We start from the raw sequence: 27,530 nt of genomic DNA on the forward strand, positions 1-27,530 counted from the left end.
GCCTTCTCCTTGCGACGCGGGTCCCCCGGCCGGGGCCGGGCTTTTCGCCTTTGTTAAGAGGAGCCGGGGCTGTGGTGGGGGCGCCCCAGACGCCCTCCCACTTGCTCCCAGCCACCTCTGGCCCCGCCGCCGCGACTCCTCTCGCGCGGGTGCCCGGGGGGTGGTGGGGGCGGGGGAGGTGGCGGCCGCGGGTGGGATGCGGGTCCCGAATGCGTCGTGTGGCGCTCCAAGTCGGAAGAGTTGCCTGTGGCCCGGATGGGAGCCCGCGCCGCCCACGGGCCGAGCCGCACGACCCCCGCGGGGATCGTCCCTGCGCACCCGCCGGCCCGGCCCGTCTCCCGGCGCACCGGATCCCGCCCGGCCGAAAGGCTTCAACTTTCCAGGTGTCGAGCGCCGGCGGCCGGCCGCGGGGACCGGCAGCGGCAAGGTGCCGTCGGCCGCCCTCCGCCGTGTCCGCGGCCGCCTCCCCCGCCGCCGCCGCCGCCGCCGCCGCCACCTCGGTCCCCGCGCGGCGCGCACACCTTCCTCCGCCGCTCGCGCAGCCCAAGTTCCCCGCACGCGGGTGCCTGCTGGCCTCGCGGGCCGCCGAGCGGGGGACCCCGGGTCCGGGCCGACTTCGGCGTTGGCTCTCAAGGCAGGGATTTTGAAGTTAGTCCCCCGAAGTCTGCTGCTCCGACGTTTGTGCACATTTAATTACCGGCCGGACCCCTGTCCGCCCCCACTGGGAGGCAGCCGCAGGTCTGTGTGATGGGCACCCAGCTCGGATTCAGAGGGTTAGTCGGCTCTTCCCCAAATACTGTAAACTTGTCGCTGAGCGCGTTTTGAAAGATGGTGCAAAGGTGACTGAGGAGCCGGAAAGTTGTTACTCACCGCGTGCCGTGCGCGCGCGTGTGCATAAATAGTGATATACATATCTATTAACTTTTTAAAAAACTCCACCTTCTGCCACAGGCGTTATTGTTGTTAATCCGTCACAACATTTTAACATACCAATTGGCGCCCCCCCCCCCCCCCCCCCCGCCACAGCCTGTGGCTTGAGAAGGGGTGAGGATGCGGCGGCAGCGATTTAGAATTGCATCTTGGTTATTGCCTTTTTAAATGTAGTTAGGATAATCTACAATACGGACCGGTGGTGCGAAATCTTCTGCGATGTTAAACTGCTAGCAGCCGTTGGCTATGAATGCTGTGTATTTTTACAAGGATTTCCCTTGCTGATGTGATATTTTAGGCAATTTCCTTCTTTAGAAAAGGGTCATACTCTTAGCCAATAGCTTCATTATGCCAATCGTGAGCCCTTTAGTTGCAAATCCAAGATAATCAGAACTTAAATACATTTTCTCTTACAGCAATTCCGGGTAAATCCTTGCAGCCACAAATTACACTGTATCAGTATTAATCGGTAAGGCATTTTTGATACTATGCACGGTTTTATCAACCCTGCAGAAAAACATTCTGTTACGGTTTTTAATAACCGTGCTGTTATTTAAAAGTAAAGATCACAATAAAATTACTCCTCAATTAAATATTATGCTCCTGCACACAGCCTTTACTCTGCTTCACTAATTTATTTTGCAGACAACTGATAACCACAGCATTACCATTTGCATACAATTTGCCTAATATATGGTGTGGGTAACATCATTAATTTAACAGACGTTGTTATAATTGATTTCGTGGGTGTAGTTCAAATGTTAAACATATCCAAGGTATTAGGTTTTAAAAAAATGTGTTTCTTATATTGTTTTAATTTCAGTTTAATCTTAGACACATGCAGTTGCATATTTAAAGGGGATGGGCTCTTGATTTCTTTTTTCAGAAAGACACGCCCCCCCCCTTTGGGGACTATCATTTCTTTTATTAAAGAAAAGGCAAAACCTTTTTCCTCCAGTTTTGTAACTATGCCACATGCAGACTTGGACACTCTGTGGATATTATGTGAAATACGGATGAATTAGTGTAACATATCTGCATAAATAAGCTGGCCTTTTCCCTCTGTGCCCATGTGCCAGGAAAATTTCTCCTTCTTACTGTTTGATTGCGAGGGGCAAACTTCCTTCTGAATCTGTTTGTAAACATTTGTAATGTGGGTTGTGCATCTGTCTTGAACCCCCCCCCCCCCAGAAAAAAAGGAACATAAACATGACAATAGCGGATGAACTAAAAAAGCTTCATACTGCCTTGAATGGAAATCTGTACTTTTCCAAACTCTGCGACATGGACATGTAGAGCACAGCAATTATATGTTCATTACCTGTTTACTTCCTTTCCTGGGGAGTAAGTAGCTGCTTAGAGTGCTGGCATCCATTCTTCCCCCTCCCCCCAGGAGGTCCAAGGAAAAAGGCTTGGGCCAAGTTAAGGGTCTCATTTACATAGTATCTTTTCTCAACCTTCACTTGTGGAACTGAAAACTCTGAGCTGCCTCTGCTGCAACCCTAGATGTCTGACAACAAATGGATCAGGCCAGCTACAAAACAAACTCATTTACCTAGACTTAATGAAGGAAGACTTTACATACACAGGCATATGTGTTATTTGCAAACACTTGACTACAGTAAACAAAAAGTACATGCCCATTTACAAACACATTTGTCAGAATGAATGCAAATGGGAAGGATGGGGCATGAAAGACGACGTGCCGGGTCTGGGAGTGCTGTGTGCCTAAAGGAACATATCCCTGGACTTCACAAACTGCCCGCGTATCTCAATGGGTGGTGCTCTGGACTCGACGAAAGGGCCAAAGCATAAGTTCTTTGAGATTCTTGGATGAATGGGCAGTGTTCACCTGCGTCTGAATTTCATATGAACCATTCTGTGAAAGAAGAGGAAGGTGCAGGTGTCTGTCTGTGTGCACCAAACACACCATTGCTCTCAAGTAAAAGAAAAAAGAAAGGAAGAAAAAATGAAATTTTACAGCTTGAGCCATTCTATCGACTTGCCTCTGGTAACTCAGTAAATGAATTCTTGAGGTGTCTGGAGATCTTGTGGCGAGATTTGGCCTTGTTTACCAGCGGTGGGGATGTCATTAATCCCCATTTAAGAGGGGCTAAAAGCAAACTCGGAGGGGCTACAAAGTGTCCCGCCTTTCAGTCCTGTGAGCACCCCCCGTATTGATTAGGTATGGCTTTGTGACAGGCCAAGGTCCTCTGTGGCGATGTTTATCTTTTCATTATTAAAAAAAGAGGGAAGGAGAGAAGGGCCCACAGATAGAGACAGGGATGCATCCTTAAACATAAAAAATGGAAAGAAAGCCACCAGGCTACCAAAATCAAAGTGTGAAAAAGTCTAGTGAAGATTGTGGTGAGGCACTTGTGACCCAAGGCCGGCAGCAGTGGTTTGTAGTTTTTAAGTGATGTCTCACAAGTAGCCTAATTAGAGGCCAGCTCGCACACGGGCAGTTACACAGGAAGAGACTTAAACTCACTAAACCGTTATATAAATAGAAAGTTCAAAGGTCTGTGTGGGCTGTCAAGGCTGGGAAGGGGCCATGTGCAGGCCAGGCTTCTCCTCCTCCCGCGAAGGCGGCCCCGGGGGCCTGCCCCGGCGGCCCCTGCCTTCCCCAGCCCTCCTCGACCCTGCGGGGGAGGGGGAGACCCTGCTCCGCTCTGCAGACAAAAGTGAACTGTTTCACGTCCAGCCGGGCCCGGCCCGTGCGCGGCAACAGCCCGCCAGCCACCGCCAGCCGTGCGCGCACAGGTCTTCCGAGGCCCCTCCGGCCGCAGTCCTGCGGGAGCGTGGCACAGACCTGCTCCTACGTGGGAAGATGTGGGAGGGAGAGAGCGCGCGCCAAGGGGTGGCAGCACCGTGGGGGCGGCGGGGCAGGGTCCTGTTCAGACCCCGGCCTACAGGTTGCCAGGGTTTGTCGTTCTCTACCTGCGTCCATTTGTCTCCCCCCTCTCTGTTTGGCATCCATGAAAAAGGAGCCGGTTTGCGGTCTGTTTTCTTTGCTAGTACAATATGCATTCTCCAGAGTGCGTGAGCCTTCGTTCAGCAAACCGTGGCGGGGGTTGAGGCTCTTAAGGGAGTGTATGGATGGGGAGGCTAGATCCCAGGCCGTGAAATTAGCCAGTGCTGAGGTCTCCTCCGCAGCCCCGCCAAGCCCTCCAAAGGATAAAAGCTATCTCGGTAAATCTGAAAAAGGCACGTCTATTGGACAAGAAAGAAAATTGTCTCATGTTAGAAATCAGTTTAATGATACATGAATTGTTTTGCTAATGATTCAGTCAAGCGTTTAACAACTTTAAAATATACAAATCAAGATTGAAAATGACTACCTCAAAAATGAATCTGTCATTATAGACATAAACGAGATTCCAAACATTTAAGCATTTTGTAGATGGGTAAAAATTATATTGTATTTAAACATGCTAATTATTGTTGAATAGAAATGGCTTTAATGCGCTGAACCTTTATTTCATGCTCATTATTCTTAGCTAAGACTATTTCTTGCATGCAAAATTGGCACATATTTAATGTAATTTCAGAATCATAAAGGTCCAATAAAATGGCCATCTCTGGAACAATCTAGAAGCTGTTGCCCTATGGGCTTGTAGCTCCTACCTCAAAAAGTGAAACTGCCACACAGTTGATTAGCCTGTCCTGTAGACAAAACAATTGGTACAGGGACATTTTTCACTTTTAATTTTGTCTTTTTCAGATTGTTGTGGGATAAAGAAAGAGGTTTTAAAAACTTGTTTCCTGATAATGGGAAGAAATGCATTGCTGTTGACACCACAACTTGAAGCAACCTTTTGGAGTGTGTGTGTGAGTGTGTGTGTTTCACCTGTGCGTTCTAGAACGCATCGTCATCATTGCTACTGTGATTGCAGTATTTACTCAGTGCCCCAGGCATCACCGGATGCTTTAAATAGTCAATCTCACTTTATCCTTCAGACGTCTTTATGGGATAGGACCTGTTACGCTCTCTATTTTACAGATGAAGTAATGGAATCACTAAGCTACTTGGTGGTACAATCCAGGTTCTGCCTTGGATGGAATTGACCCCACAGCCCGCACCATTGACAGCTGATACCTTGTGCGAGCCTTTTCAAATGTGGGATACTTTCCCATATGTCACCTCATTTAGCCTTGTAATTTAGAATGTTCAGGTGTTATTCCCATTTTACAGATGAGCAAACAGCCCTAGAGAGGTCGTTTGACTCGCTTACGGCCACACAACCTGGTTAGTAGTAGAGCTAGGCAAGAAATCCACATCTCCCAATTTCCAGGTCAGGTGCCTTGCCATGAAACCTCATTGCCTATTATTTATTGTTATTGCATGGGCCTGAGCATTTAGCCATCACTGAAACAAATGGATTGGATTGTGTCTATCATACTTGTGTAAAAAAAAAAAAAATTGGTGGAATTAGCATGTAATTGACTAGGCATGGGACTCTGCTTTTTTCTTTTAGATAAAAAAAGAACAATTTATGTACTGATATAATCTCGTAGCACTTCTTTGATGGATGCCCCTTTAATGAAAACCTGTGAATGGCGAGATATATATAAAAAAGAGGCAAAACTCAAGTCCTTGGGAACTGTCCATTTAAATTTGAATGCCTTAATTTTGAAGATTTGATACTTGATCATAAAGAAGACCATAGGTATATTTGGATCCTCAAAGCTGGGACTAGGAGGTGGATAACATTTCTTCCCAAAGCTTTGTAACTTACCGTATCGGTTGTTTGATGTGATCCTCACCATAACCTTGTGGGTTTGTCAGGACTGAGACTGTTAGCTTCATTTTGTAGATGAGAAAACTGAAGTTCGGAAAGGTTAAGTGACTTGCTTAAGTTTACACAGTCAGTGGAGGCCCTAGGATTTGTGTTTATGGCTCTTTTCACTGCGTTACTGCTGTTGCATTAAGTCGTCGATGTCTAAATATCCACGCTGCTTCCTAGGGCGTGGTGTATCACCCTCTTGCATCACGTAGCACAGTGCCTTTCCCATCACAGGTGCGCAATAAACATCTGTTGATTGATGTTACAGCCCATCAGCTCAAAGAGTGTCCTATGCAAATGCTTGAATCTTTCAAAGATAAAAGTTGCTCAGTAAATCCTGGTGATAATACTGGCCCTCTGCCTCTTGGACACTGGTTTAATTGTCTGTAATCTTCTTGAAGATCTCGGAGCCAGTCTGGCCTCTCTTACAGAAGGTAAGGACAAGGAAGAAGGGTTACGAAAGAAACTTAGGCAAGGAAGAGGCAAAATTGGAACCCATGTTATTTATGGGTACGATGTTTTAAAAAATAGAATTTCTCTGAACTCTAAGATATGCGTAGAACTGAAAACCCCAACTTTTAAAGCATAGGATACAGGAGTTAACGGACTAGGATTGTGTCTCAGTCCGTACGGAGAATATTAAAGAAGAATGTGTGACAAAAACCTGAAGGAATTGAACAGTCGGAGGTTGGGATTCCTCCAGCTTTCCTTGAATTTCAGCCTTTCTGACTTGTATTTCATCACGAGAAGGCTGTTTTTCTACTTAACTGTAGCAGATCCACACCATAAATTATCATGACTGTTAAACAAAGGTCCGGCGCTAGGTTCCTCTAATGTAAAACTTTTATGTTGCACTTTAATGAAATTTTATATGCATGTTCAAAGCAAGGTACACTTTGCGCTGTGGAGAGGGCGATGCTCTGAATTGTTGAATTTATTTTAAAGTAAATCTTTTCGATGACCTTAGCTGCTAACATCCACCCACTTACTGAGCTGCAAGAAATTATCTGAGGGCTTAAATAAAATGGCATGATTTAAGCAGGGCTGACAATAGCACTACAGCTAGAATCTGATTTTGATTATGGAGTGCTCAGTTTATGGAACGCTATTTTTTTATATACCTGTGCATTTTGCTTCATTTGAAAAAGAACGCCAGCCAGTGATTTAAAGTAATCTTTGATTTGGTTCTTCAGTAGGCATGTGCTGGTGTATGAGGGTATAAAAGCCACACGTTGGGAAATAAGCTAAGGAAAGAGGTTTTGGTTTCAACACAAGCTCAAAATCCCTCATCTGTATTTTTTTCAGCATTCCCTTGGCTGGAAAAAAAGAAAAGAAAAAAAGACGTTACTTTCATCCTATAAAGAATGATTCACTTTGTTACATTTCCAAATAATAGTTCTCTGTATTGTCTATCGTCTTCAGCGAAAACCAGATCTCAGTAGCGGATACTGGTTCGCTCGGTGGCCTTGATTAAACTGTATTCCTGCAGTCCGAATTTTGTGTTCTGTAGGAAACATGTCTCTTGGAAATAGCATCGAAATGGTTTCGTTTTTATATAAATAAAAAGTAAAACCCTATTTACCTCATAGTAATGCTGCCCTTGCTTTAACACTCATTGCAAGAAGTTTCTTCGCGTCTGATGTACTCTGGGTCTTCAGGTCTCTACTCTGGTTCGATCAAACCAACCAGCCAGAAGGAAGGTGTTATGAAGTCAGTTTAACCTTCTGACGGTGGCAATATGTACATGACGACCTAACCATCCAGTGAACAACGAAACATGCAATCACAGAGGCTTTACTTCTCCTTCCAGCATGCCAGTCAACTAATTTTTTTAAATAAATTAATTTTCCAAAGGGACTGGTTGTTTTCATGCCAGGTCGGCACAGCCACAGTAACTAAATTAAATTCCAGCATTGATGGATGCTTCTGACGAAGTGCCATGGAATCATGGAGAGGTCTCATCAATTAGCCATTATTTATTTGCTGGCAAAAGGCTTGGCTGTGGTGTGCACAAATTAATCAATTCCTCGAACCTAATGCTTCAAGACTGGAGGGCCCTTCAGAGTCATGTGGTCTAGCCTCTTCACTGTACAGATGAGGAGACCGAGGCCCAGGATGGGACAATGCCTTGCCCAAGGACATACGGTCTGTAAGGGACACAGCTGGGGTCGGGAGCCCTCATGCCCTAGTTCAGTGTTTGTCAGTTCTAGCAAGAACTGTTTTCAGACATGCCTGGGTGACTCTGTCGGTTAAGCACCTGACTTTGGTTCAGGTCATGATCTCACGGTTTGTGGATGAAGCCCTGCATCAGGCTCTCTGCTCTCAGCACAGAGCCTGCTTCAGACCCTCTGTTTCCCTCTCTCTCTGCCCTTCCCCTCCCCTCCCAAGAAAAAAATAAACATTAAAGAGAAGAACTGCTTTCACTGTGTACCTACTCTGTGCCCAGCACACTGCTAGGCAGTCACTTTTAGGGGGAGATGAAAGGAACGTAAAGATGACCTCTGGCCCCGCTGACGTGACAACAGAATGGAGAACGAGATCGGGGGAAATAGTGTGTCATGGGTGTGAGTAAAATAGGAATTCAGGGAGAGCGAGCGTGTGAGCTAGGATAGGAGAAGCGGTCGTCATCAGGGCCCGTGAAACTCGTTGAGTACTATTAGCACCGGCCAGAGTGGACACGGAAAGCCAGAAACGTGGATTGTTTGGACGGCCAGCCAGAAATGGGGATCGTTTGGAGGGCCGGTGGCAGCCCACATTCAATATTAAGCAATGGCTTTGGCCCCGGAGTTGTATGGTTTGACGGGATGAGCGTGTGCGTGTGACCTACCGAAGTTACGTTGTGCTGCACGAATGGCGTATTTTCATGCACACTGACCACCATTGACTGGGAGACAATTGCAGAACTCTTGACAACTATGCTGACTCTCTAAATTATGGAAATATTGACGCAAACGCTCTTCAAAGAAATCCCAAATCAAAGTTTGTTTTCCCGAATCGGTTGAAACAAATGTTTGTAAATTGGCACAGTGGCCGACAAAAGAGCCATTTTCAAAAGAGGCACGTGTTGTGGCTCTTGAGATGTGCCCAAGTATCTCTCTTTGGTTCTTACTCCGTTTTTCAAAAAATAATTAACTCATTTGTCTGGAACGTGCCTACCGGTATTTTGACTTCTGTGTTTCCTTTCCCTAAAGAGCGAGTTGGTGCCTGGGGGCTTATATCTGTGTTTCTGATTAGTTCTTTGGCCACCAGATAATTCTTGGTCTGACTGTCTCATCCTTCAGATCTCAGCTAGGTCTCTGCGAAGCCTCTAGCTGCGGTCCTCCTCATCCTCTGCCCACCAAACTCACATACTGATGTCCTGTCGAGTTAGACTCTCCTCCTCTGAACATACTTCTGACGTACTTGAATTGTTTTGGGGGGTGCGCATATATCTTTTATTTCTGTATTCCTGGCGTCTGAGCCATAGTGGTAGCCCAATGCAGCCATGCGGAGTGTAGCATCATTCATTCATTCATTCATTCATTCATTTATGCCGAATTCCTTTGGGCACTTTGCTAGGTCTCAAAATATTAAGTCTAGGCATCGTAATAACAATCGAAGTGAAGATAATAAGTAGAGCTGACGTTTCCTTTGTGAAGGGCTCCGGTTTGCATTATCTGATTGCCCGATTTTACAGGGCGGAGAGACCAGGACGTAGTGGTTCAGTGACTTGCCCAAGGTCACGCAGGTAGTATATTGCAGAGCTGAAGTGAAGCCTTAGCTTCTCTGCTAACCCTTGACGATACCCTGAGACACATGCTAGAATAGTGGCAAGACAGTGCATGTTGCGGGGCACAGCCGGGGATGGGGCTGATGGGGCCTTTCTCGCTCAGCTCTGGTACTTACCTGTGGGGTTGGGTTTGAAACCACAGCCAAACAGGAGATGTAACTGACCTGATCTCTTACACAGCAAGACATTGCAAGACTGTGCTCCTCTTGGGTGTAAGCAGCAGATTGGGCGTTTGGGAGGGAACTGGGCTGATCTGTAAACTTTAACTTAATTCAGACTCGGGAAGCATGAACTCAATGAGGGTGGATTCTGCTTTCTTTTCTTTTGTCCACTAGTGCGTCGGCAGTGCCTAGGACCTTGTCTGGCATGCAGTAGGCGCTCGATTACTTTTTGCTGAACAGGTAAATGGATTTCTCTACAATAACCTGCTTAATGCTGTGTGTGGTCAAATTTGTGAAGAGAGAGTTCAGAGGAGCAAGAATGAGGTCAAAGAGAAGAGCTAAAATCACAATGGTCAGACAGGTAGGTCCAGGTAGGTACATTGCCTTACCTTCAATAGATGTATTCTTGAAATAGCATGCCTGTTAACATTTTATAAGTTAAATGATCTCGATGTGCATCTTGCCTGCCAGGAATCCCGTGGGGACTTCTTTATTGATGAGAATAATCGCTCCCAAATAGCCCCAAGCTTATCACTTTTGTGATTTTAGACTTTTACATATAGCTTCTCTCCCCCCTGCAAGTTATACCCACATTTAATATCTACAATAATGCTATGAGGGTAACTGTGCCCACTTAAAAAAGGAAACATGTCTTAACTTATTACCATCATTGGATGAGGCTTTCGTCCAGTACCAAGTGTGTGTGTGTGGGGGTGGGGGGAGGCGAAGAACACGCCTTCAACATTTGCTGAGTATTTTTCTCCTCGCTTTAATAGCGTTGTCTCCTTTGTGCCAGATGCCTTGTTTGTTTGTCTGTTTTGTCTTTCTTTTCTTCTTCTTTTTTTTAAAAAAAATAGTTCCTGCTTTGGAGGCTAACCTAGGATTTGGGTTTTCCTAACACATATTTTTAGACTGAACACATTTTCTATTTAAGCCTCTGGAGGATTCAGATTACAATTTCATCCCAAGGATGTGCAGAAAAGATTCCATATGTTCCGTAAGATGGTTCGATAGTCAGGGTAAGAGAACCAACATTTGCAGAGCATCATGTCACATGCTTTGCACACATCACCTCTTGAATAAGCATCCCAGAGATAGGTGTTCTTACCCTTGCCTTCACAGAGTTCGAATCAGCTGTGTCTGAGCTGGACATAATAGAGTTTGATGGGTGATAAGGAGCATCTTTTCTTGTGTCTCTTGGCCGTCTGTGCGTCTTCTTTGGAGACATGTCCGTTCATGTCTTCTGCCCATTCTTCTATTGCATGATTTCTTTTGGGGGCTGAGTTTTATAAGTTCTTTATATGTTTTGAATACTCACCCTTTATCGGATATGTCATTTGCCAAGTTCCATTGAATGATGAATGGATAAAGAAGATGTGAGGTATATATATATGTATGTATGTATACACACCCACACCCACACCCACACACACACACACACACACTCACACAGAATGGAATATTTCTAAGCCATAAACAGAACGAATGAAATCTCACCATTTGCAGCGACATGGATGGAGCTAGAGAGGATAATGCTAAGTGAAATAAGTCAGTCATGGAAAGACAAATACCGTAAGATTTCGTTCACATGTGGAATTTAAGAAACAAAGGAAGAAAAAAAAAGAGAAATTAACAAACACTCTTAACTACTGACGGTTCCCAGAGGGGAGGTGGGGGGATGGGTGAAATAAGTGACGGGGATTAAGGAGGGCACTTGTGATGAGTACAGGTGTTGCATGGAAGTGTTGAATCACTACGTTATACACCTGAAACTAATATTATACTGTATGTTAACTCACTTGAATTAAAATTAAAACTTAAAAAAAATAGAGTTTGATGGGCAACTTCAAAGTATAGAAAATAATCTTGGAAAAAACCCTCAAAACATGTTTTTATTGTTTTCCCAGTGCAAAATGAAACACGACACAACGCACATTGAGGAAGACAGGTAAAACGGGATGAAGAAATCCAGGACATTTTAGTGCAGATGAAACACACGAGTGGTTAAATTAATCATATACTAAGACACTTACTAGGAGGAGAGATAGTAGGGTCTTGTGGGTCTTTACTGAATTAGGGCTCGTCGTCAGAAATGAAACATATCTGAGTCGTAAAGATCCCAGAGAAGCGCAAGAGCCACCGTGGACCTTTTACAAAAGTTAGCTATTAAATATTAACTCTGTCCCTTTTGCTGCAATTAGGCATCTTGCCCCATTGGTTTTGAGGTTCTGTAACAGTTGAAACGTAAGCAGCGCACATATATTCAGACTGCAAGTGGGAAAAGTTCCCCTCAAGAATGACGAAGACCATTTTCGTTGGATTTTGGTCAGCATTTTACCCAGAAGTCACAGGGAAACGTCAATGGGCGCTGTAAGGCCATTGAAAATTGACACGAGCGGCTCACTTCTGCTACCCAGGCTTTTGTAAACAATCGCTGTTACTCATGTATTTTGAACAAAAAAATAGAGATTTCATGACCCTTTTTCAAGGGGCTCGAAAAGTGAAAGTGAATTGTAAATGTAGATTAGTAGCGAATGATGACAGCCAAGCCAGTTTTACCCCAGTTGATTAATTTATAAGCATACTGGGCAATGATTTTAACCAACAGCTATGCAGAGTAGAATCCTAATGGGAACTGTCTGTTAAAAATTACGTAAAGTAGGGCATTTGATTTATTTCATAGTTTCTCAAAGCTCAATTTTAACTTCATACAAAATAATGCATTAGTCACCCGGGATAAATGACACATTGAATGAAGTTGTGATTTTGTCTGCTTCTCCTAATCTGATTTAGCACAGGATTACATCTGGTTCGTGGTTTATTCCTATCCTAAACATTTGCCGGGGAGGGAGGGATGGGAGGTGGGATCTGTGTATCTCCTGTTCCATATCTCCTTAGATGAGGCTGGGCCGTATAGCCCTGGCCCACCCTAGCCACAGTGAGGCAGATGGAAGGATTTATAGACACAGCCCCTTTAATACATGATGAACCGACTGATTTCAGTTTTGGTGGTAACCAATTTGAGACTGGTTACATTTTCAGACCTGGAATATGTATTATTATAAAGTATCTTTTTTAATGTTTATTTATTTTTGAGGGAGAGAGAGAGAGAGGGAGAGATTGGAAGGGGCAGAGAGAGAGAGGGAGGCAGAGGATCTAAAGCAGGCTCTGATGTTAGTGCAGAGCCCACATGGGGCTCGAACCCACGAACCACGAGCTCATGACCTGAGCCGAAGTCGGACGCTCAACCGACTGGTGCCCCTAACGTACCTCTACTAAAGGAACACAAATCACTAAAATTCATGAAAACAAGTTAGAATGTGAGAGACCACCAGACTTGGCCTAGGTGCCTAATTCCAGCCCACCGTCTCCAGTCATGCCTTTCCCCTCGACCCCGGGGCTGGGGAGTCTTTTCTGTGGACCACGAATGGGGTAGTGGTTGCCCCAGGGGAGCACATCCCTCTGAGCCTTACAGTGTCACCCCACATTCAATTTCCGTGCCAAGACCTGCCAACTTTTTCTACTCTGATCCCTGTTATCGCCATCGTTCATTAGGTTCGTTGCCTTCCTGGAAGGTGGAAAGGTGAACCTGTCCGGCGGAAAAGCTCTGAAATCTGTTTGGCCTGCAGTGGCACACCAAAATTAGAAGAGCCGGGAGGTTTTACATTCATGGCTGACTGGAAATATGCGGGCTTATATTTTTAAGATGTAAAAAACATGACTAGTAGAAAGTTCATAGAACTTCATGGACATCAAATAACTCCTAAAAACAGGTAAATGATGAAGTATGGGGTACGTTTCCCCTAAATTGAACATAATCATAAAAATTCAGGGAAAAGCAATATATTCTGCAAAATTTATGAGGTTTGTTTTTTTTTTTTTGTGGGGGGGAGAGTTTACAAAGCTTGACAACCCCCAGTGCATCTGGCCTGGCACATTCCTGTTTGTAATGAGAACCTTATGGGGTTCTGGGCCTGCTCCCCAGGGGGTATCATAAATGATACGCAAGTCAGAGACTTTGTGGCTCATGGCATTTCCCAGAAATGTTTTAGTTAAGCTGCCTCACCCAGTTACAGGGGCAGAAGTTGGGATGAAGTCCACTCATAAATCTTCACTGAACTTTAATTAAGTTATTATTTTTTTGCTATTGTTCATAGGAATTAGAGAGGGGAAGACATAACTGAGTGAATATATACCCACCTGACTTCACAAAAATGGTCCAGGTTCTTGAGGTTAATGTGACTTTTATTATTTCATAGGCACACATTTTTTTTTAATTTAAACTTTTTTTTAGTGCTTACTTTTGAGAGAGAGAGAGAGAGACAGAGTGTGAGTGGGGGAGGGGCAGAGAGAGAGAGAGAGAAAGAGAGAGAGACACGTACAGAATTCGAACCAGGCTCTAGGCGAGCCATCAGCACAGAGCCCTACGTGGGGCTTGAACCCATGAACCGTGAGATCATGAGAGAGAGAGAGAGAGAGAGAGAGCACAAGAGGCAGAGAGGCAGAGAGAGAGAGGGAGGCACGGAATCTCAAGCGGGCTCCCGGCTCTGAGCTGTCAGCACAGAGCCCAGTGTGGGGCTTGAACTCATGAACTGTGAGATCACGACCTGAGCCAAAGTTAGAAGCTTAGCCGACTGAGCCACCCAGGTGTTGTGGCACACATTTTTTTTTAAACAACAACAACCAGAAAACCACAGAAGTATAAATTCCTGAATGTAATTGTGATGTGACTTTATTATCAAAAGATGTGACGTCATTCCAACCAGGTTGCTGTGTTCTGGTGGTGGTGGTGATTGGGGATGGGAAAAGCTCAAGCTGAAGTGGCCTGTGTGTGTTGACCCCTTAACGTGCTACTACTGCCTCTCCTGGGAATTCTGGCCCTTCTTTTTGTGTGCCCAGAGCTCTGCAGCCTTTGGGAGAACCCTGTTGTTACTTTGAACTACACAACCCCTACACAACCCTCTGGGGGGTGCCTGGCTGGCGTGGTTGGTAGAGCATATGACTCCTGATCTCAGTGTTGTGAGTTCGAGCCCCACATTGTGCCTAGAGATTAGTTGAAAAAGAAAAATGGACTACACAGCCCTCCGTTCTGCATCCCCTACCTTGCTGTTGCCATCTTTTGAATTCCTGACATTTATTCCTAGAATGAATGCTTCCTTGGGTAGGTCTAACAGCATTCAGAAATAGATACCTTATAGCATGAACATCACTGTTCTTTTCATTGTCTTTCTTTTAATCATATCTGTTACATCTGATCAATTTTCAGACTTGTTTACCCTTTATTAGTGAGCTGGGATACTTACAGCAGTGTTTTGAAAGGGGAAAAACAACACTGCTTTCTGGGAGCCATTTAACTAATTTCTCCTAAGGACTATTTGTGCATTTTATGAGAGGAATGTTTAAAAGGTTGTAGTGAATGAGGCAGCCACACTAAAAGACTGAGGAGATGAGACAAATGCAACATTTTTGAAAGGGAAAAAACCAATTTTTGCCTTTCATAAGTTTATTTTGAAAGGGTGGTAGAGAAATTGCTGTTTCGTCACTGGAAAAGAAGAGGGAATTACATATTCAAGGGACAGAAACCTTTAACATCTTACAAGGTATTGCAGTGAATTCCATATTGCAGGTCCTAGACTGTTGTGGCTAATAGAGATTTGTGCCCCTGCCAACTGTACGAATCAGAGGCAGCATGTTTTGTTTAAGTTGTCGAATTATTAGACCTTCATCATCAACAAAATGGAAAGACACTGGAAATTGCAGCCATTGTTTAATAGTGTTTAATAGTGAGACTTCATTTTCTTTCTTTCTTTCTTTCTTTCTTTCTTTCTTTCTTTCTTTCTTTTCAAATTTTTTAACGTTTATTTTGGAGAGACAGAGACAGAACATGAGTGGGGGAGGGGCAGAGAGAGAGGGAGACAGAGAATCTGAAGCGGGCTCCAGGCTCCTAGCCGTCAGCACAGAGCCCGACGTGGGGCTCGAACCCACGAACTGTGAGATCAAGAGGTGAGCTGAAGTCAGAAGCTTCACCGACTGAGCCCCCCAGGCGCCCATTGTCTTAAGTAGACCATGGATGACGAAGGCTTCTGGCGTCACTCCTGATACTCTGTACCCCCTCCTTGCATATTAACAGGAGAATTCAGGCTCTCTGTGAGCCACATCTTTTTTTCATAATCATAATCTTCCGTTTAAAAACTGAAATGTAAAAATCGTAAAAGCTATAAAAATCTAAAAAGCAATACGATTGGTTTTCATGAATCAATTTGAGCTCCTTCGAGTGGTGTGCACGCTCAAGGATGAACGCGGATACGGCGTGATTCTCATGAATGGCGAGACCGGAAGGAGCGGTTGTGGTCTTCGAACTTCAGGCTTGTGGAGGTCTTTACGGGGATGAGAGCTAGGCCAACTATGGGGCAGCACTGACGCCCTGTCCTCAATCTCCCTGCCAGTCGATGCCCAGCTTCTGCCAGTCCAAACAAATGGGAGGAGAACAGAAATCCCTCTCAGGGCAGCTCATTTCTTCCCGTTTGGACCGTTCTGATACAGACTGCATCGAGTGTATGAAAAGGGCCTCTCTGGAGCTCCCAGCTCTTGGTTGTGTTTCTGCCCTGGAGGCCACACAGAATAAATATAATCTCTTCAGTTCACCTGAGCCCTTCCTGGGTTTGAGGACAACCCTCCTGTGTTCACCGTGTTCTTATTTCTCAGGGCAAGATGTCCCAGCCTGTGGATAATTGCATAGTGAGAATCCTAGCAACCCTGCCTAGATCTGCAGGCGGGAGGTGGCCGTGCCCCGAATGCCCTCGTTCTGTTTTTAGGGTGGATAGAGCAGGGAGAGGCCTCTCCGCCTTGTTTTCAGAAGCCGGGGTGATGAGCAGGTCCTCAACAGCCCTTGCTCACGGAGACTTCCCTCTGGATATCTTGTCCTTAAATAGCCCTGATATGGACATCCCAAAGGATCCAAAGACTAACAAGAACTTTTCCAGAAGGAATCAAATACTTCCTGTTGGGCCTTGGTGCCTCCTGGGAAACTGTGTATCTCTCACTGTGGCTTCACTGGCCCGTACTTGGCAGGTGTGACGGCCCCCGTGTATCGAGCGGCTGTTGCGTATCAGACGCTCCTCTGAGCGTTCTCTAAACATAAACTTTGTCGAGCCTCCCAGTAACCCTGTGAGGTAGTCGACGTGTTTGTCACTGACGTTTTTACCGTGGGGACATCGAGGCCCAGAGAGGCTAAGCCATTTGCTCAAGATCACCTAGGTAGGTATAGTGGCTGATTTGCACCCTACACTGTCTATACTCCAGTGTTGAGATGTTGCTCCACACTGGCCACCTCTGAACAAGCCACCACTTGGATGGCACAGAAGCCCCCTCTTCTCCTTGCTGTGACCGTCACTTCCTCTTGCAAGATGGAGAACGGGATCTGAATAGCATTCCACTGTGGCGCCACATCCTTGACTGGTCACGTTTTCCTTGTGGTCTGAACTGACCATGAAATGCTCGAAGCAGGTTCCGCTGAACCTCTGCGACAGATGAGATCCTAAGATCTCCTGAAGTGGGGAATGGGCGTTCGTTCATCCCTCCATTTGCGAAATATGTTGTGGGTGTCTCCCATCGGCCAGGCACGGGGGATCTCATGGTGGCCAATGTAGGAATGGCCCCTGGAGCCCGACCATTACATTCGTGAAGTAGGATGAGAGTTGGGCCGACATTGTGTCTGATGATCCTTCCGGTTGCGGGGATTGTGGCACTCTTTAAGATGACAAGAACTGGGGCGCCTGGGTGGTGCAGTCGGTTAAGCGTCTGACTTCAGCCAGGTCACGATCTCGCGGTCCGTGAGTTCGAGCCCCGCGTCAGGCTCTGGGCTGATGGCTCGGAGCCTGGAGCCTGTTTCCGATTCTGTGTCTCCCTCTCTCTCTGCCCCTCCCCCGTTCATGCTCTGTCTCTCTCTGTCCCAAAAATAAATAAAAAACGTTGGAAAAAAAAAAAATTTAAGATGACAAGAACAGGTACCCGTTGACCCGTCCTACTCAGCCTACCCTTCAGTGCCGCTGCTCTGGTTGATCCGTGCTGGAGATTTATGTGAACGGGATCAGCATGAGAAAGAGGATTGGCCAGAGCCACGGCGAGCCATTTCCAAAGACACTATTCTGAAAGGGCTTGAGCCATCAATCATATGTTGAAACGTAGGGCACAGGGCATGTGGCTTTGCCTGTGGCTGTCGGGAGGCTAGGCTGACCCAACACTGCCTCAAATAGTTTCTTCGGTGTCTAGTACTCATTATTTCCACCTGTTACAGGAGAGGGCCCTGAAATCAAAAGCTGGCTCTATGACATTGCACTTCGTTGTTGATTATCACTTCCTATACTACAGTAAGTCCCGAATTCAGCTTCACGATATAGACTCTGCCAAAAGGAATCTAAAGCACAAAATCATTTTTTCACACATCATTGTCACTGCGATTAATGGGGCACCCTGAGATGAATAATTTCTCGCTACCAAAGGCTTTTTTCATAAATATTTCGAGTCAGGACTAGAGACTCGACTTGGGGGATTAGCTTAGTAAGGAGACTTTAGATCCCGTTTTGTGTGGGTCTAGTCTTGGCACCGGAGTATGAATTTTTCTAACAAGACCAAACAGAGCCAGCTCTTTTTCTTCCAGAGAGCCACCTTGACTGTCAGTGTGGGTGATAGATGACGGCCTCTGTGTTAAGAAGTTTATTGTATTTAATTGGACCGCGGTCTGTTGTGCTCTCAGTGCTTTGTTGGCGCCGTCTTCCTCTTCTGCGAGAAAGTTATACATGACTGTGGGTCATTTCCTGACCGTCCGGCGAAGCCTTTATGAGCCAGCATCCTCTGAGCTCTGCCCTCGGCGGTGACCCCACAGATGACTGACCTTTGATGGGGAGAGGAAGGAGTGGCATGTGGCACTTGGTCCCTTTCCACTTGAGTGGAGGTGACTTGGTGGAGTTTTGGGTGGGGGAGTATGTATGCCTTGTGTCAAAGCCGAGACTGGCCGACCCTTGTCAGGAATGTTGCCGGGGGGGGGGGGGGGGCGGGGGGAAGGATTCCAGCAGGAGATAAAGGTTGAACTAGATGACCTTTGAGGTTGTTTCGACTGTTGCGTTTTTATGATGCTTTAAAATCCCTTAGGAGAATGGTGTAGGGCATTGGCCAGGACTCTCAAGCTTGAAATTGTCGGAAAATAACGCCCAAATCCAATCACACCAAATTCACTTTAAATTTTCAAAGTATGCGGCTCATATTTTTCCCGGCTTTGGGGGGAGGGACTACGGTGAGAGCGCAGGAAGAAGATTATGGCAACAGAAATACAACAAGCAATGAAAATAGCGCCGACACCCCAAACTTTAAATTAAAAAAATTTTTTTAAGGATTGGGAATCGTTGACATATATAGTGTTTAAAACCTTTTTGCCTCCTTTGTGAGCGCAACCAATGGAGCCTATTAATTACTGTTGCCGCCTCTCGGCATTTAATGGTGCCTTATCTAAATAGAGACAGGGAAGCTGGCCGCTGCTCTCCCCAAATCTCTTCATTCTTGCACTCCTGACTCAGCGTGGGGACCTTCCTCCATTCGGCTATTGACATGCTCGTTCCAGAAGTGGCTTAGCTCTTCTCTGGATCAGGAGCGAGAGGCTAACATTCTCGCAGTGGAGAATGTACGCTTATCTCCCTCTAATCCACTCTCCGTGTGATTCCAAAATCAAACCCAGGCGTCTTATTCTTCTTTGTTCGTAATGCCACGGAATAAATATTACAGTGTTTAAACACATTCTTGACGAAATCACTTGCAGTGATTTCTAGTCCAGTTCGGTTTGTAGAGTTTAATGTCTCCCACCAGTGTGGACATGAGACTAATGCAAAGTGGAAGAGACTACAGATTAAAAAAATAAGAAAGAGAGAGCTTAAAAACTCAGAGAGGAATTTGAACTGTCCCTTGTGTCCATGCATTAGGGCACATGCTAGGCACGTGGCATCAGTTAATGACATTAGAAGGGGCTATGCAGAAGCACGAGGAAAGAAGTTAGTAATAATGTTCACCTGTGCGTATACAGAGCGTATACTTACACACACGTGTCTATGTGCACGTATACACATGTACACACGCACGCATACATAAGTTAGCTGTAGATTCTAGGCTTTTGTGAAACCTAAACTCTTAAGACATGTGGTCCCTGATACCCTATGCCACCTCCGTCCCCGATAGACACAAACAACCTGTCTTCCTCTGTTAGCCTTTTTGTGTGGTTGAGGGCTGTTCTATCTAAACAACTTATGCCATTATTGTATTTTAAACACTCCTTTAAAAAAAAGAGCAAAATAATCAATGCCAGCTGCCCTGAACACTTGTGCATTTAAAGAAAAAAATTATGTCAAGCCAGCTTCCATCTGAGATGCTTCAAAGGGGGAGCATTTACTATCCAACGTTTTCAAGCTTCTAAAATCTCTTAATGTCCAGGATGCATTCTGGGCCTGCTGCTTGTCTAGAGCTGTTTTGAAATGTTTTTGGATTCAGGGAACCCCCAGATGCGTGTAGCCCCACGCCCTTTTCCCCTCGTTGGTTTTGAGACCCCTGTGTATCTGGAGGCAAACGTATTCCATGTGTTTCCGATTCATTTACACTTAACTCGTCGAAATGTGGCCTCGTAAGAGCGATTTGAGGTTCAAGAAGCTTTTGTGCATTTTTTAGCGTAAGCTTTTGAAAACCTTTCCCACCACCCCCATTCGCCCCAAGAAAGGCCTGTTTTGCCACGGGTAAGCAAATCGAAATGCCGACAGGTCTGAATTCCTTGGTCACAGTGTGTCCAGGCGGCAGGCACTGGCTCCCGTGTTTTTGTGTTGGGTCGACTGGGCTCCCCTGGCTCGGCCGGCTGTCTTGGATGCGGTGGACGGAATTTCTGCATAAATTGAAACTGGACAGGGAATTGATGCCTTCTAACCGGAACTTGCACTCACCTCTTCAGAGAAGAGAGGCATTTGCCCTAATTTGTCACCTGAAATACAACGTCTTAAAGTGGAAATGACTCCATACCTCAGCTATAGGGTGTCTTTTACTTTCGGCATTACAGCTTTTGAAAAATTTGTCATCGTTCCACCTGCAGTTACTTTCTTCCCATTTAATAAGCAATCTGATATAAAGCGATCGGAAATCTCCTTGGGTGCTGCCGGTGGCAAACAAGAGCCCCCGAGAAGCAGTCCGTGTGGAAGCGAGTGTCGTGGAGCACGAAGGCGGCACGGTGCTGAGGCCGGTGGAAATGAAGGTCGGTGTGACAAGCAGGTACGATTCCAGGGGAGCCTCTGATGGTGCCGTTGTCACCGTTCCTGCAGCCTGTGCCAGCACGGAGGGCTGGCTGATTGCAAACCCCGCACAGGCGCGAGGAGTTCCTGGATCTCAAGGTACATTCGTATTAACTCCTAGCAGTTCCACAGCCTGGAAAAGAAGCTTTTGCCTTCATCTTGCTAAGAAATTGTCTTAAAAAAGAGTATGTTTGGGGCGCCTGAGTGGCTCAGTTGGTTAAGCATACGACTTTGGCTCAGGTCGTAGTCTCACAGTTCATGAGCTCGAGCCCCATTTTGGGATTCTCGCTTTCTCCCTCTCCCTGTCTCCCTCTCTCTGCCCCTCGCGGGATTCTCTCTCTCTCTCCTTCTCAATGCCCCTTGCTCACTTTCGCTTTCTCTCTCTCTTTCTCTCTCAAAAAAAGGATATGTCTAGTTTCACGAATTAACATAGAAACCTTTCATATGAGATCATTTGGGTTCTCAAGATACATTTCCCTTTCATCATAAGCATTAAGAAGACCTGAGAACCAAATTATGTGTATTTCAGTGTGTGTGTGTGTGTGTGTGTGTGTGTGTGTGTGTGTGTAATCTCCAGGGATTTCTAAACCTGCTAATGCCAGTCCTTGGATTTGTGCTGATGTGGAAGCCAGTGGCCAAATGACCACCCAGGTTCTCATTTGGGGCCACATAGAATTTCACATGAATATTTCAGGTTCGATTTGACCTGATCATAAATTCTTAGTTTTGTTTTTTTTTAAGTGTTTTTATTTATTTTCGAGAGAGAGAGAGAGAGCGAGGGAGGGGCAGAGAGAGAGGGAGAGAGAGAATCCCAAGCAGGCTCCGTGCTGTCAGTGCAGAGCCCGATGCAGAACTGGAACTCAAACTGTGAGACCATGACCTAAGCAGAAATCAAGGGTCATCAGACGCTTAACCGACTGAGCCCCCCAGGCGCCCGTAAATTCTTATTTTTGTAGCTTGGGAGTGTGTGGAGTCGGTGTGAAAAAGAGAGCGGTCACGTGAGCCGTGTGTGGGCGTCCTGCAGGGGGGTTGAAAGGCACTGCGTGTGTGGAGCGGCCTCGCTCACCCCCCGGACCCGCCTCTGCCCTCCCCACGTGCACCCCTCTTCGGCCGAGTTCACGCCACTGCCAGGTCGGGGCACTGAGCGGGGGCGGACAGCTTCAAATGAAGCCTCTGCCCGTGAGCCGCAGCCTTTCCCTTTGTGCTCGTGGCGGCGGGAGATCGTGCAGCTGGCCTCCCCCGGTCCCAGTGGACTCCGGCTTGCCTCCGGGCTCTCAAGACAGCCCCGAAAAAGTTCTAATGCAAAACAGTCAAACCGTGGCTGTTATTTGCTGGCCACCTGTCCCGACCTAAAGTCTTCACTTCTCCAAGGATCGCAGGTGCATGGGGCTCTATATTTAACGTTGTGGGTTGTCCCCGAGGCAGTTGACGAGGCTGTGCCCGCGTTGTGTTTAGCTAGATGACCAGGTCTTGTCTCTGTTCCATCCAGTGATAGGGGTAGTTTCACGTTATGTGTATTTTGGAGGGGGCGTTTTGCATTAAGAGGTGACAGCGGGCTTTCTGTAGGCACTCACTCACTAGTTTATACAAACAGGCCTACAAGTGTGTCTGTCTCCAGAGCAACAACAACAACAACAAAAAACAGGCTTGGAGGGAAAACTTCAGTTCCTTCCTGCTGGGGCAACATGCTGCAGGGACCTTTTCAGTTTCGCATTCACTATTTTACTGTTTGTTCCAGGGCTACGTTGAGTGGGAGTGAAATTTTAAATGCACATTACATCTCTGAAAAGACTTTTAGCATAGGGTCGCCGGTGCGGTTGCACAGCTGGCCAACAGTCGCTCACAACTAATGGGTATTTGGACCGACTGAGGCCGGGCAGCAGTGGCCTCACCAGCCCTGTCCCCGTTTCTGCAAAAGTCCCTCAACAACCCTAGTTTGTCAAGATATACCCATCTTGTTGATCTGATCGTGTTTATATTTTTGTTTACTGTAGCTTCAGTCTCCTGGCACATACTCGTTTATAAACCATTCCAACACCTTAGTTTAGACACACACACACACGCACGCACACACACTCACACGCACAGGCACACACATACATAAAAAGAGAAACTGAGGCACAGAGAAATCATGCACCTTTCCGGAGATCAAATTTTGTCTTGGTGGTCGTGTCGAGAAGTCATCCCTGGCATTGGAATCCCACCGCAGTCACTAAAACACTCGCTCCCCGCAGCATCCTTGTGCAGTGCAAGGCTGATGCATATGCATATGAATCTTCATTAAGATGAACGTAAGACGTTATCGTAACTGTTAATGTTAATATCTGTTCTCAACATTAATAACCAGATGAGCAAAACGAGGCCGATAGATCTCGGTTCTGTATGTGATTAAAATTATTTATTTTCATCTTCAGGGAAAATGTGATGTGGATTGCATGGTTTCCCCTGGATTTGTTAATAGTGACATTGTAACACACACACATGCACACACACCCCATTCATGTAATTAAACTGATTCATCAAACATATTGTTGGAGAATCTCGGAAACGCGTGGGACAGAGGATTAATTAACTCAGAAGCATGTAAACTCTCAAAAGTTTGTCAGCCTATTTTTATTATACATATGCTCTCCCATGTATGATTTGTGACAGCTTAAGGACAGATGGCCAAGTGATTTACAACTCTGACTTCAATTATATACCATGTAGTTCAAGTGAAAATAGCTCTCTTGCAGCCCAAATAGAGATGTTAGCAACCATTTATAAGAAGTGTTTTGAAATTCGAATCAAAGTCGAAGCCTGCTTTGTTTGATTTTGTGCAAAAAAAAAAAAAAAAAAATTGGACTGCCTGTTCCCGAAATTATCACTAAATATTAATCTCTGTTCCTTGGGCAGTTTTAAAATTGTGCAAGTTTAAAAGCGATGCTTTTTTCTCCTCTGTGTAGTTCATAGCAGATATTTCGACCCTGTCACCTCGTAGGGAAATCCTTGGACCCACCTCCTCCAGATTGAGAAAGAAATGGCATACTGTAATGACATATGACATCGTGTAATCACGTAGGCAGGGATGAGGAGGAAGGTCAAGGAGAGAATTCTTTTCTGCGTTTTGACTTGTGAAGGCACCCACCCCACCCTTATATTTTCAAAGTGGCTGTTAGCGTTTCACTCTCGATGTACAACTTACGTTAAAATCTGTGGCGTGTGTGTGTGCGTGCTCTTGGTGGTGGTGGCGTTTTGAGAAGCGTGTGCTTTCCTCCTGCAGACTATAACCTGGCCTTCTAACGTGAGGGGCGAGGGTCAAAGTAAATATATGCCTCTAGAGAGAAGAGGGGGTAATATATTTTTGCCTTTCCATTTTTAATTTGCCCATTCTAAATTCTGTTCCAGAAGGGTTTGTATGACTGTATACTTTCCAGAAATATTCTATTTTTGTAGGCTAATGGTTCAGTTTACTTCTCATTTCTTCATTGCCTTTCAGATAAGTACTTCCCCAGGAACTTAGTATTAAAATTTGCCTTTCCAAATGTACCATCTGGAATTCCCAGAGGAAATTATTTTTCAAGTGTCAGTCTCACTCATGAATTTGGCTATAGAGTTGAGTTCTTTTTCTAGCACAACCCCCCTCCCCAATTTCAGGCGTTTTCATAAGTGAAGATACAGAGGGACTGAAAAAGGATCCCTGGATACTTGATTTCCATAAACATTTATTCGTGTCGAATTTTCCAGAATATTCCTATCATAAAGGGAATGTAGAGACAAAGTCTGCACTCACAGGCGTACAACAGCCTAAGAAGCCAGGTGTAAAGGGCACTTTTCCATTCTCAGGGCTGTTTTTGTACGTAGACTCAGAGGCGTTTTCTATCCGGACTGCTGACGCCTTCCAGAAAGCAGGCGGCAGGCAGCATGTGTGTCCCGGGACCCTGAGCTTGTCCTCCCCTGGACTCGGGGGCTGTGGCTGCCACATCATCATTTGGAGCTGCGACTCACAAAGTACTCTGTCTACTTGTCCACAACTGTTGCCCACACCCCTCCCTAAAAGTTTTAAGAAATCAGGTCAGTTGAATTTTCTAGTATTTTTGGAATGCAAATTACCCGTACAAAAAGCTTCAACTGCAGTTGTAATTGTAGCTTGTTAAAAGTGAAAAACAGAGTTGTCAGAATTCTATTAGGAAGAAATAGTTTGGGTAATATTTTTCAGCTATATTGACCTTGCTAACTCTATAAAAAGCCAGTGAGTACAACATTTTCATTTGTGTGTGTGTGTGTGTGTGAGAAGGAGAGAGAGAGAGAGAGAGAGACAGAGAGACAGAGAGACAGAGAGAGACAGAGAGAGACAGACAGAGAGAGAGAGAGAGAGAGATGGAGACAGAGACAGGCAGAGACACAGGGAGAGACACAGAGAGACAGAGAGAGAGAGAGAGACTACTCACTGGTTTCCTCTTCTTTCTTTCTATAACCAAACATAAGACATTAAAAGAGCTTTGACATAACATTTAAAATCTAAACTACAGCCAATGTCAATATTATATAGCTAATATTGACTTTAATCAAAAAGGTCTGGTTAATGTTAAAGCTTATAAAGAACAAACAAAATTGTGACACTTATCGCTAAACTACCACTATACAAGTCTATGGGCGATAATCTCAGCTCTGCGAGTGAGCTGACTTTCAGAGATAATGGTGCTATTAGTCAGATTTGGTCCTTTTACCTTATCTATATTGTAGATAAATAGCTCACATTTAAATAATCAGAATAGAAGACTTCATAAATATACATTAGGTTTTTGGCTATAGATTTCAACACTATCTAGCTGTACATACAGCTACAAAGAGATGGGTATTAAACATAGTAAGTTATCACTTAAGTATTTTGTAGTATCATTGAAAGGGATCACACCTGAGCCATACTTGTGAGGATTTCAAATGTTAGAGAAACAATTGAATTGTGAAATTCACCAAGAAAGACAGGAAGAACATTCTGAACGGTCCAACCAGTTTGGAGATGAATGAAGGCAGCAGTAACAGTTCATTCTGCCTCTGTGTGTGTGTGTGTGTGTGTGTACATGTACATACTTACGCCCATAATTCGTCCCATGGCGGGGTCCCAGTGTGTTATTGGGAGAAAATGACATACAAGAAATCCGTGAGTCCTGAGTGCTCTGAGGGCTCAGAACCCCCAGAGAGCACCAGATCTTTATTGCCAAGTTCAGGACCTCCAGGACTCTGCAGTCACCCAGGTACAACTCCACGCGATGTCTTCAGTGAGCAAGAACGCTTGGGCAGAAATGGGCAAAAAACCTGGTATTCTACCCTAAGAGCCTTTCCCTTCTCCCTTATTGATTGATTTTGTTACTTAATCAGTTGATTCTTACTTTATTCTGTGAGTTGTAATACACTGCAGCCATTACTTGTATTTTTTAATGTTTATTTATTATTTTGAGAGAGAGAGAGAGAGAAAGGGAGAGAGAGAGGAAGGGGCAGAGAGAGAGGAAGACACAGAATCCAAAGCAGGCTCCAGGCTCTGAGCTGTCAGCACAGAGCCCCACGTGGGGCTCGAACCCGCGAACTGTGACACCATGACCTGAGCTGAAGTCAGATGCTTAACTGACTGAACCACCTAGGCTTCCCGACTTGTATATATTTTAAACATTTGAGATAATTTGTAGATTCATACACGGTTGCAGAAAATAATACACGGAGATCCTCTGTACCCTTATCCAGTTTTCCTCCTGGTACTATCTTACAAAACTGTAGTACAATATTACTGTCTCATTACTTTGAAGCACATTGTCCCAGACTTGACCAGTGGGAGACCCTTCAAGTTGGTTCCTGTGTTCTTTTGATCTTTGAGCACTTCCTTAATTTCTGGTGAGATACGCCAAGCTCATCTTGTGTTTCCCTGCCTCAGCCCTGGAGTCATCCATTTTTCTCAGGATCTTTGATTCTTTTTATTGGAGGATGGTATGTAGAGAACAAGATGTGGGGGGTTCGGCGTGCTTTTTACTGCTGGAATGGCATGATCTCTACACCATCTCAGCACATACATGGCGATGAGATATTTGTAGGTGCGTATACACAGATACATGCACACACACACACATCTGTGTCTATATTGGCCCTTCTGTGCATGTATTTAAATCCCATCACATTCCAGTCTTCCCCGTTTTCTGAGTGCTAACACCCTTCTCTAAGATTGAGAAACCTAGCTGTCATGATGCACGATACACTTAACTTCTCTAGCATGCTAACCCGCACCACTGTGAAAAACTGCTTCAGGCAGGAATCACTGACGGGTTCTAAAAGTAGTGGGCGGAAGTTTGAGGAGGAATGAGATATTTACACAACTTCTACGTATGTGTCCACAAAACGTCGCGAGGGGTATCATGCCCTGCCAGTGGAGAAACGTGGGAGACGCCACCTTACCCAAGTGATCAAAGGTACGATCGCTGGTATTAGGACGAGTTGACTTCATATGCATCCCGAGGTGAGGTGTCAAAGAGGATTGTTCCTGCCAAAAATGTGTGACTTGAACCTAATCCTGAGGGAACGCCAGACAACAAACTCAAAT

At 45.4% G+C, this 27,530-nt stretch overlaps 1 protein-coding gene across 1 annotated transcript in view; it reads left to right on the forward strand.

The window, feature by feature from the left end:
* AFF2 (ALF transcription elongation factor 2) overlaps positions 1 to 27,530 on the forward strand; it is a 454,379-nt gene that overhangs the window by 406 nt on the left and 426,443 nt on the right. The gene's annotated exons all lie outside the window — the stretch shown is intronic.

Source organism: Panthera pardus, unplaced genomic scaffold (assembly GCF_024362965.1).
Source record: "Panthera pardus isolate Hobbes unplaced genomic scaffold, ASM2436296v1 HiC_scaffold_27, whole genome shotgun sequence".
In the NCBI taxonomy this organism is placed as follows: Eukaryota; Metazoa; Chordata; class Mammalia; order Carnivora; family Felidae; genus Panthera; species Panthera pardus.